We start from the raw sequence: 9,900 nt of genomic DNA on the forward strand, positions 1-9,900 counted from the left end.
AATTTTTTCTCATTTCTTTCTACGTAAGTGGTCTTCATTTGTACCTAGAGATGCAGACTCAGAGTAGGTCTCTATTCATTTGTGTCTAGAGATGCAGACTGAAATTCATCTATTTATGCCTAGTTAAATATAGGAGAATAGTATGCCCAATTAAACAAGATCTTGCCTTCAAATCAGGGCTTGATAGATGGTTACTTGAATTAAGTGACCTGGGTGTCTTAACTTTGGACTATCCTACCCTCACCTCCAATAACTACTTGCTTGTTATCTGTGGTCATTTATATAGTCCTTAATCTCATAATTTTTTTTTGACTTTTAATACCTGAATCCATTCTTACACTTAATTTTTCTAGTCAAATGATCTCTACTTCTAGTAGAAGAGCATTCACCTTTTTGCTCATGTTAAAGGAAACTAGTGCCAATCTATAAGTCATAACTGAACCAAATTTTTAAATTTAATTGACTTCTAAAAGACTAAGCATGTGATTATTGATTTCTGCTTAGGTCATGATCTCAGTCTCCTGGGATCAGGCCCCCTGCTAGGCTCTGTGCTTAGTGTGGAGTCTATTTGAGGATCCTCCCTACCCCACCATCCTTTCTCTCTCTCAAATAAATAAATCTTAAGAAAAAGCAAAGGTTAGGTCTTAGGAGCATTGCAATTTGCGTTAGTTTCATTTGAAGGAAGGTTGAGTTGACCGTCAGCCCAGAAGAGGTGAAAGCAGACAGAACAAAAGCCAGCAATTCTAAGAGACTGAGGTGAAGATAACAGATGAATCTCATGACAGTTCCAGGTGATTTGGCCCAACTCTTTGATCAAATAATCAGTTGGCATCTGGGGCTGGTACATTTAATCCATCCATTTATTTACCTCTAGGATATCTTTCCTTTGTGAAACTTAAGTATTTATGAGAGATAGTCAATAAACAGATAAACACAAAGATCTATAATATCAAAGATACTAAGTTATATAAAAGGAAAAATGGAGTATACAAAAATTGCAGTGGTAGGATAAGGCATAATTTAGATCAGATGGTCAGAGAGAGTTTTTGTGAGGTGATATTTTAAACTAAGGGAATACACTATGCAGAAACCTACGGGACTTAAATTCCACATAAGTACCGGTATATTATGGAGTTTTCAAAGACAATAAAGGTTACTTTTGGCCATGCAGAAGAAAATGGTACATGAGGTTGGAGACATAGTCAGTATTAGATATCTAGAAGGTTGAGGTCACAATGAAGAGTATTTTATCTGAATTCTGGGGAGGCCTGCTCAATAGTATACACTAAGGATAAGGCTTAATAAAATTTCTAATTAAGTAAAGATCCCATCTCAATAAAAAATCATACTCTAAGCAATTCTTAACTTAGGACTACTTATTTACCAAAATGTTTAATTAAAAATGCATTTATTGGGGTGCCTCATGGCTCATGTGATGGAGCCTGTGACTCTTGATCTTGGTGTTGTAATATGCAGTCCCATTTGAGTTTAGAAATTACTTAAATATAAAATCTTTTGGGGCACTTGGGTGGCAGTGGGTTAAGTCTCTGCCTTCGGCTCAGGTCATGATCTCAGGGTCCTGGGATTGAGTCCTGCATCAGGCTTTCTGCTCAGCAGGGAGCCTGCTTCCCCCTCTCTCTCTGCCTCCCTCTCTGCCTCCCTCTCTGCCTGCCTCTCTGCCTACTTGTGATCTCTCTGTCAAATAAATAGATTAAAAAAAAAGTTAAAAAAATCTTTTAAAAAATTTATTTATTTAATATATTCCTCTTTGTTCCACCAAGGATTTGATGTATCAACAAAATTGTACAAAAGGAAGGAAGAGAAATATTAAGTTAAAAAGAAAAGAATGAAGAGCCTGGGTGATGCAGTTGATTGAGCATCTGACTCTTGGTTTTTGGGTCAAGTCGAGATCTCAGTGTCGTGGGATTGGGCCCTGTGTTGGGTTATTTGCCCAGTCCTGAGTTTATTTAGGACCCTCCCTGCCCCTTCACACTGGTTTCTCTCTAGCTCTTAAATAAATCTTTAAAAAACTAAAAACAAAAGAATAAAATGAAGATTTGTGACTCATAAGACCTTGTATTGGTAAAAAGTCAACTCTCCAGTTATGAATTTCCTTTAAAACAAATTTTATACCTCGCTATTTAAACTGTATTAGATAATGTAGTTAAATACCCCAGTTGGTACATAAAAATCAAAGTAATACATAATACACCTGTAAATATGAAACTATATTCCAACTAACACCCATCCTGAGAAAAGTTCTTAGCAAACTGGGGATAGACAGAAACAACTTCTTTGATCTGTAGACATTTTAAAAGATCTGTATCTAAAATCATACTTGTGGAAATGAATGATCTTCCTCTAAAATCAGGAATAAGACAAGATGTCTGCTCTCACCACTTCTATTCAAGTGCTAGTGTAGTCAAGTTAAAGGAAAAAATGGCATCTAGATTGACAGTAATAAGATTGCCATTCATCAGATATGAAATGATTATGTAGAAAATTTGGTGAAATCTGCAAAAAAAGGCTACTAGAAGTATTACATAAGTTTTTTCAAGATTTCAAAATACAAGGTACATAAAGGAAAATTTTTTACTTCTATATGCAATTACAAGTAACAATCAGAAGTTGATTAAAAATGCCATTTACAAATCACAGAAACATTAAATAGAGATAAGTCTGATAAAAAAATGTGAAAGACATATGATGAAAACTACAAAACTTTGCCAAGGAAAAATGAAGATGTTAATAAATGTAAATATATAACTTGTTCATGGGTTGAAAACTATATATTTTAAATTTTAGTTGATACACAATGTTACATTAGTTTTAGGTGTAGAACATAGTGATTCAGCAGCTCTATACATTGTGCTATTCTCACCACAAGTGTAGCTAACTGTCTGTCTGTCATGATATGACACTATTACAATACCATTGACTATCTTCCCTAAACAGTATTTTTTATTCCTGTGATTTATTAATTCCATAACTGGAAGCCTGTATCTTGCATTCCTTTTCACTCTTCATTTTGCCCAATATCCCTCCCTTCTGGCAAACATCAGTTTGTTCTCTGTATAGGTGTGATTCTGCTTTTTGTTTGTTTATTCATTTGTTTTTTAGATTCCACATATAAATGAAATCATATGGTGTTTGTCTTTTTCTGTCTGACTTGTTTCACTTAGCATTATACTTTCTAGGTCCATCCATGTTCTCCCAAATGACAAGATCTCTCCTTTTTATGTCTACATAATACTCTGTTTTATGTATATACTAATTCTTCTGTTTTTATTTTTTATTTTTATTTGCATTTATTCTGTGCAGAATTTACTCCTGGGCCATAAGTTTTTGTTTCTTCAGTTTCTTCTGGGATATCTTTCTCTTTTGTGCAACCTCCTTTTTTGTTGAATAATCTGCTCTTTTGCAGTAAGGATCATCTCAGTGTGGCAGGGAGAGCTTATGTATGGATTAATCTGACCATGAGCCCTCCATGAGCCTTGTAAGTTCTATGCTTCAACTTGGGGGCTTTGTTCACCTGGATATGCTCAATGAACAGAGAATCGACATCTAAACCCTTAAGTTCAGCATTACTCTCTCCATTTTTAAGCATGTGCAGTAAAAATTCAACACTCTTCTTGGGCCACTGACCCTTTGTCCAGCCCCACTGTCTGGCCTGGGCATTCCCACCAACTCCAGTTGGTAGTGACAGAATGGCACACATTGCTTCTGCAAAATGACATCTTTCAGATACTTGGTGGATTTTTGTATGTGTATACCCTTGATGGCTTGGGAGTTTGATGTGTGTTGTTAAAGTGAACACATATATTTGAACCTCTTGATTTGCATGATTTTGTAGGGTTTTCTGGATCAAGCAAATAGGGAACCATTTTCAGAGGTCACCTCAGGCCACTTAGGAGAAGAGGAAGAGCAGTGGCTCCTGGGAGTATGCTGATTCTTCTTTATTCAATGGACATTTGAATTGCTTCCATATCTTGGCTAGTATAAATACTGCAAAAAATATAGAGGCACATACACATTTTAGTAGTATTTTCATTCACTGGGTAAATGCCCAGCAATGGAATTATTGAATCATGTGGTCTTTCTTTTTTTTTTCTTTTTTCTTTTTTGAGGAAACTCCATACTCTTTTTCACAGTGGCTGCACCAGTTTGCATTGCCACCACTTGTGCTCTGCAAAGGTTTTTTATTATGATGTAGTTGCAATAGTTTAATTTAGCTTTTGTTTCCCTTGCCAGAGGAGACATATTTAGAAAAATATTGCTAAGGTCGATGTCAAAGAAATTACTGGCTGTTTTCTTCTAGGAATTTTATATTTTCCCATCTCACACTTAGGTCTTTAATCCATTTTGAGTTTATTTTTTTGTGTAGTGTAAGAAAATCATCCATTTTGTTCTTTTGCTCTTGGTTGTTTAGATTTACAAACATCCTTTGTTGAAGATACTGTCTTTTCCCCATCATATATTCTTGCCTCTTTTGTTGTAGATTAATTGACCATAAAATTGTGGCTTTATTTCTGGACTCCATTCTGTTCTGTTATGTGTCTATTTTTCTGCCAGTACCATACTGTTTTGATTACTAGCTTTGTAGGATATACTGAAATCTGGAATTGTGGTACCTCCAGCTTTGTTCTTTTCAAGATTGTTTTGGCTAGTTGAGGTATTTTGTGGTTTTATACAAATTTTAGTATTGTGTGTTCTAATTCTGTGAAAAATGTTTTTTTGTATTTTGATGGGAATTTCTTTGAATCTGTAGATTGTTTTGGATAGGGTGGACATTTTGACAATATTGGTTCTTCCAGTACGTAAGCATGGAATATCTTCCCATTTGTTTGTATCATCATTAATTTCTTTAATCATTTTGTAGTTTAGGAGTGCAGGTCTTTTACCTCCTTGATTAAGTTTATTCTTGGGTATTTTATTCTTTTTGGTACACGTTTATTTATTTATTTATTTATTTATTTATTTATTTTGATTTGGTACACTTTTAAATAGGATTGTTTTAACTGCTCTTTCTGCTACCCCATTATTTGTGTATGGAAATGCCGCAGATCTGTGTATTAATTTTGTATCTTGTGAATTTACTGAGTCCATTTATCATGATCCAATGTTTTTTTCTTTCTGTTATTAATATGATGTATCACAATGATTGATTTGTAAATATTGAACCATCCTTGCATCCCTGGAAAAAATTCTACTTGATTATGGTGAGTGATTTTTTAAATTTAACTTGATTTAATTTAATTTTTATTTATTATTATTTTGGGGAGGGCAGAGGGAGAGAGAGAATCTTATGCAGGCTCCACATCAAATGCAAGCTCCACATGGGGCTTGATCTCACGACCCTGAGATCATGACCTGAGCTGAAATCAAGAGTTAGACACTTAACTTAGACATCCAGCGCCCCCCCGACCAAAGCAGTTATTAAATTGCTTATTTTCTCTTCTTCTTGAATGTGGATCTTAACAAAAAGAAAGGGAAAGCTGGTAGTTCCCCCAAGACCAGCAGGTCCACACGGGATTCCACTGTCTTGCTGGTGAGGACTTCAGAAGCATTTGTTGTAACTACCAGATTTCCATGACCCCTCACTCCCTGATGGAGGACCTCTTCTGAATTGCCTCTGATGCTTACATTGATTCATTTGACCAGGTCTTCTCCCACATTTTCAAAATGCCAGTCTTATTTGTAGTCCTGCTGAGTCCAGATTAAGCAACCATGGTTTTAGCAGTGTATTGCTCTCTCTCTCTCTGATGTGCTCTGGGAGAGACTTGAGTGCACATTTTACTCTAGGCAAGACACTTTCAACAGACCAAATGACATTTCTTTGAAATGCCAGGGAGAAAGTGAGTGGTGCTGGTGTTGTGACTTGGAACTTCCACAGAGTACATTGCTATAATCTCACACAAAAGTGGGTCTTAGGAGCTACTTACTTTCTAAATACTTTCAGGGATTTTCTGGTTCTCAGAGGGTTTTTTGGAAGGAAAAAATTTCAAAATTTCAGTGTTATTGAGGAACAATTGACAAATAAAAGTGTAAGATATTTAAAGTATACATCATGGTGATCTGATCTGTGTGTGGTGAAAGGATTCGTTCCACCTAGTTAAACATAAGTACCACCTCACTTTACAGCTTTCTTATTTTTTGTGAGTACATTTAAGTCCTACTACAGTAAATTTCAAGTGCACAATACAGTATTAGCAATTATATACTGCACTATACCTTAGATTCTCAAACCTTATTCATCTTATAGCTGAAGTTTGTACCCTTTTAAAAATTGGAAATAAAAATAAATAAAAAAAAAATAAAGGGAGAGAGAGTTTGGCCAAAAAAAAAAAAATTTTAAAAATTTAATCTCAGTGTAACAGAATTCATTGTTTATGCACCACACCCAGTGCTCCATGCAATATGTACCCTCCATAATACCCACCACCTGGCTCCCCCAACCTCCCACCTCCCACCCCTTCATAACCATCAGATTGTTTTTTAGAGTCCATAGTCTCTCATGGTTCATCTCCCCTTCCCCCTCCTCTCCTTACTATCTCCTTACTCTTACTCCTCTCCTTACCCCTCCCCCTCCTCCAATTTCCCTCAATTCCCTTCTCCTCTTCATCTCCCCATGTCCTCCATGTTATTTCTTATGCTCCACAAATAAGTGAAACCATATTATAATTGACTCTCTCTGCTTGGCTTATTTCACTCATCATAATCTCTTCCAGTCCCGTCCATGTTGCTACAAAAGTTGGGTATTCATCCTTTCTGATGGAGGCATAATGCTCCATAGTGTATATGGACCACATCTTCCTTATCCATTCATCCGTTGAAGGGTATATTGGTTCTTTCCACAGTTTGGCGAATGTGGCCATTGCTGCCATGAACAGTGGGGTACAGATGGCCCTTCTTTTCACTACATCTGTATCTTTGGGGTAAATGCCCAGTAGTGTAATTGAAGGGTCATAGGGAAGCTCTATATTTAATTTCTTAAGGAATCTCCACACTGTTGTCCAAATTGGCTACACCAACTTGCATTCCCACCAACGTGTGTTGAAGTTTGTACCCTTTTATCAAACTCCCTATTTTCCCTACTGTCTCCAGCCCCAGACAACCACCATTCTACTCTGTTTTTGCAAGCTTGAAACTTTTTTTTTATAGATTCCATGTATAAGTGACACCAGACAGTATTTGTCTTTCTCTGTCTGACTTATTTCATAATGCTGTCAAGTGGCTGTTGCAAATGGCAAAATTTCCTTCTTTCTCATGGCTGAGTAATATTCTATTATAAATGTGTACTACACCTTCTTTATATAGTCATTCACTGAGGGATACTATACTTCTGTGTCCTGACTATTGTGAATAATCCTGCAATGAACATGGGGGTGCAGACATCTCTTTGAGATACTGTTTCATTTCCTATGGGTATATTCCCAGGAATAGAATTACTGGATCATATGGTAGTTATATTTTTAGTTTTTTTTTCAAAGATTTTATTCATTTATTTGACAGACAGAGATCACAAGTAGGGAGAGAGAGAGGGAAGCAGGCTCCTTGCTGAGCAGAGAGCCCAATGTGGGGCTCGATCCCAGGACCCTGGGATCATGACCCGAGCTGAAGGCAGAGGCTTTAACCCACTGAGCCACCCAGGTGCCCTATATTTTTAGTTTTTTGAGGAACCTCCATTTTGTTTTCCACAGTGGATGCACCACTTTGCAATCCGACCAACAGTGCATGAGGGTTTTCTCCACATCCTTGCCAACACTTATTTCTTGTCTTTTTTTTAAAAAAATTAACATAGAATGTATTACTTGTTTTGGGGGACAGGTCAGTGATTCTTCAGTCTTAATACAATTCTCAGCACTTACCATAGCACATACCCTCCTTGATGTCCATCACCCAGCCACCCCATCCATCCCACCGCCCTCCACTTCAGCAACCCTCAGTTTGTTTCCCAATATTAAAAGTCTGTTATGATTTGTCTCCTTCTCTGGTTTCATCTTATTTCATTTTTCCCTCTCTTCCACTATGACCCTCTGTCTTTCTTCTTAAATTCCACATATCAATGAGAGAAGATGAATTGTATTTCTCTGACTGACTTATTTTGCCCAGCATATTACCCTCTCATTCCAGTCATGTCATTGCAAATGGCAAGATTTCATTTTTTGATGGCTGCATAATATTCCATTGTATATATATACCACATCTTCTTTATCCATTCATCTGTTGTTGGACATCTAGGTTCCTTCCATAGTTTGGCTGTTGTGGACATTGCTGCTGTATACATTCGGGTGCACATGCCCCTTTGGATCACTACGTTTGTATCTTTAGGGTAAATACCCAGTAGTGCAATTTCTGGGTCTTAGGGTAGCTTTATTTTCAACTTTTTGAGGAACCTCCATGCTGTTTTCCAGAGTGGTTGCACCAGCTTGTATTCCCACCAACAGTGTAGGAGAGTTCCCCTTTCTCTGCATCCTTGCCAGCATCTGTCATTTTTGGACTTGTTAATTTTAGCCATTCTAACTGGTGTGAGGTGGTATCTCATTGTGGTTTTGATTTGTATTTCCCTGGTGCCAAGTGATGTGGATCTGTGCATTGATTTTATATCCTGACACTTTCCTGAATTCTTGTATGAGTTCTAGCAGTTTTGGGGTGGAGTGTTTTGGGTTTTCCTCAAAAACAATCATATCATTTGCAAAGAGTGAGAGTTTGACTTCTTACTTGTCATTTTGGATGCCTTTTGTTTCTTTTTGTTGTCTGGTTGCTGAATCTAGGTCTTCTAGTGTTATGCCTAGTAGCAGTGGTGATAGTGGACAGCTTTGCTGTGTTCCTTACCTTAGCAGAAAAACTCTCAGTTTTCCCCATTGAGAATGATATTTGCTGTGGGTTTTTCATAGATGGCTTTGATGATATTGAGGTATGTATCCTCTATGCCTACACTGATGAATTTTGATCATGGATGCTATACTTTGTCAAATGCTTTTTCTGCATCTATTGAGAGTATCATATAGTTCTTGTTCTTTCTTTTATTAATGTATTATATCGCACTGATTGATTTGCAAATGTTGATCCAAACTTGCAGCTCAGGAATAAATCCCACTTGGTCATGGTAAATAATCCTTTTAATGTACTGTTGGATCCTATTGGCTGGTATTTTGGTGAGAATTTTTGTATCTATGTCCATCAGGGATATTGGTCTATAATTCTCCTTTTTGATGGGGTCTTTGTCTGATTTTGGGATCAAGGTAATGCTGGCCTCATAGAAAGAGTTTGGAAGTTTTCCTTCCATTTCTATTTTTTGGAATAGTTTTAGGAGAATATTCAGGAGTTATTATTCAGAAGAATACAAACATTCTCTGAATGTTTGGTAGAATTCCCCTTGGAAGCTGTCCTGCCCTGGGGTCTTGTTGGGAGATTTTGATGACTGCTTCAATTTCTTTACTGGAAATGGGTCTGTTCAGGTTTTCTATTTCTTCCTGGTTTGGTTTTGGTAGTTGATATGTTTCTACGGATGCATCCATTTCTTCCAGATTGGCTAATTTGTTGGCATATAGTTGCTCATTATATGTTCTTAGAATTGTTTCTATTTCTTTAGTGTTGGTTGTGATAGCTCCTCTTTCATTCATGATTTTATTAATTTGGGCCCTTTCTCTTTTTGATAAGTCTGGCCAGGGGTTTATCAATCTTATTAATTCTTTCAAAGGACCAGCTCCCAGTTTCATTGATGTGTTCTACGGTTCTTTGGTTTCTTTTTTTTTTTTTTTTATATGGTAACTCTATTTTTTTTTTTATTTCCAGCATAACAGTATTCATTATTTTTGCACCACACCCCGTGCTCCATGCAATCTGTGCCCTCTATAATACCCACCACCTGGTACCCCAACCTCCCACCCCCCGTCC

General features: G+C 36.9%; 1 pseudogene; it reads right to left on the minus strand.

The window, feature by feature from the left end:
• Nucleotides 1–3,324: 3,324 nt before the first annotated feature.
• Nucleotides 3,325–3,935, minus strand: LOC116589924 (annotated as a pseudogene).
• Between the last annotated feature and the right edge of the window lie 5,965 nt (nt 3,936–9,900).

Source organism: Mustela erminea, chromosome 5 (genome assembly GCF_009829155.1).
Source record: "Mustela erminea isolate mMusErm1 chromosome 5, mMusErm1.Pri, whole genome shotgun sequence".
NCBI classification, from domain to species: domain Eukaryota; kingdom Metazoa; phylum Chordata; class Mammalia; order Carnivora; family Mustelidae; genus Mustela; species Mustela erminea.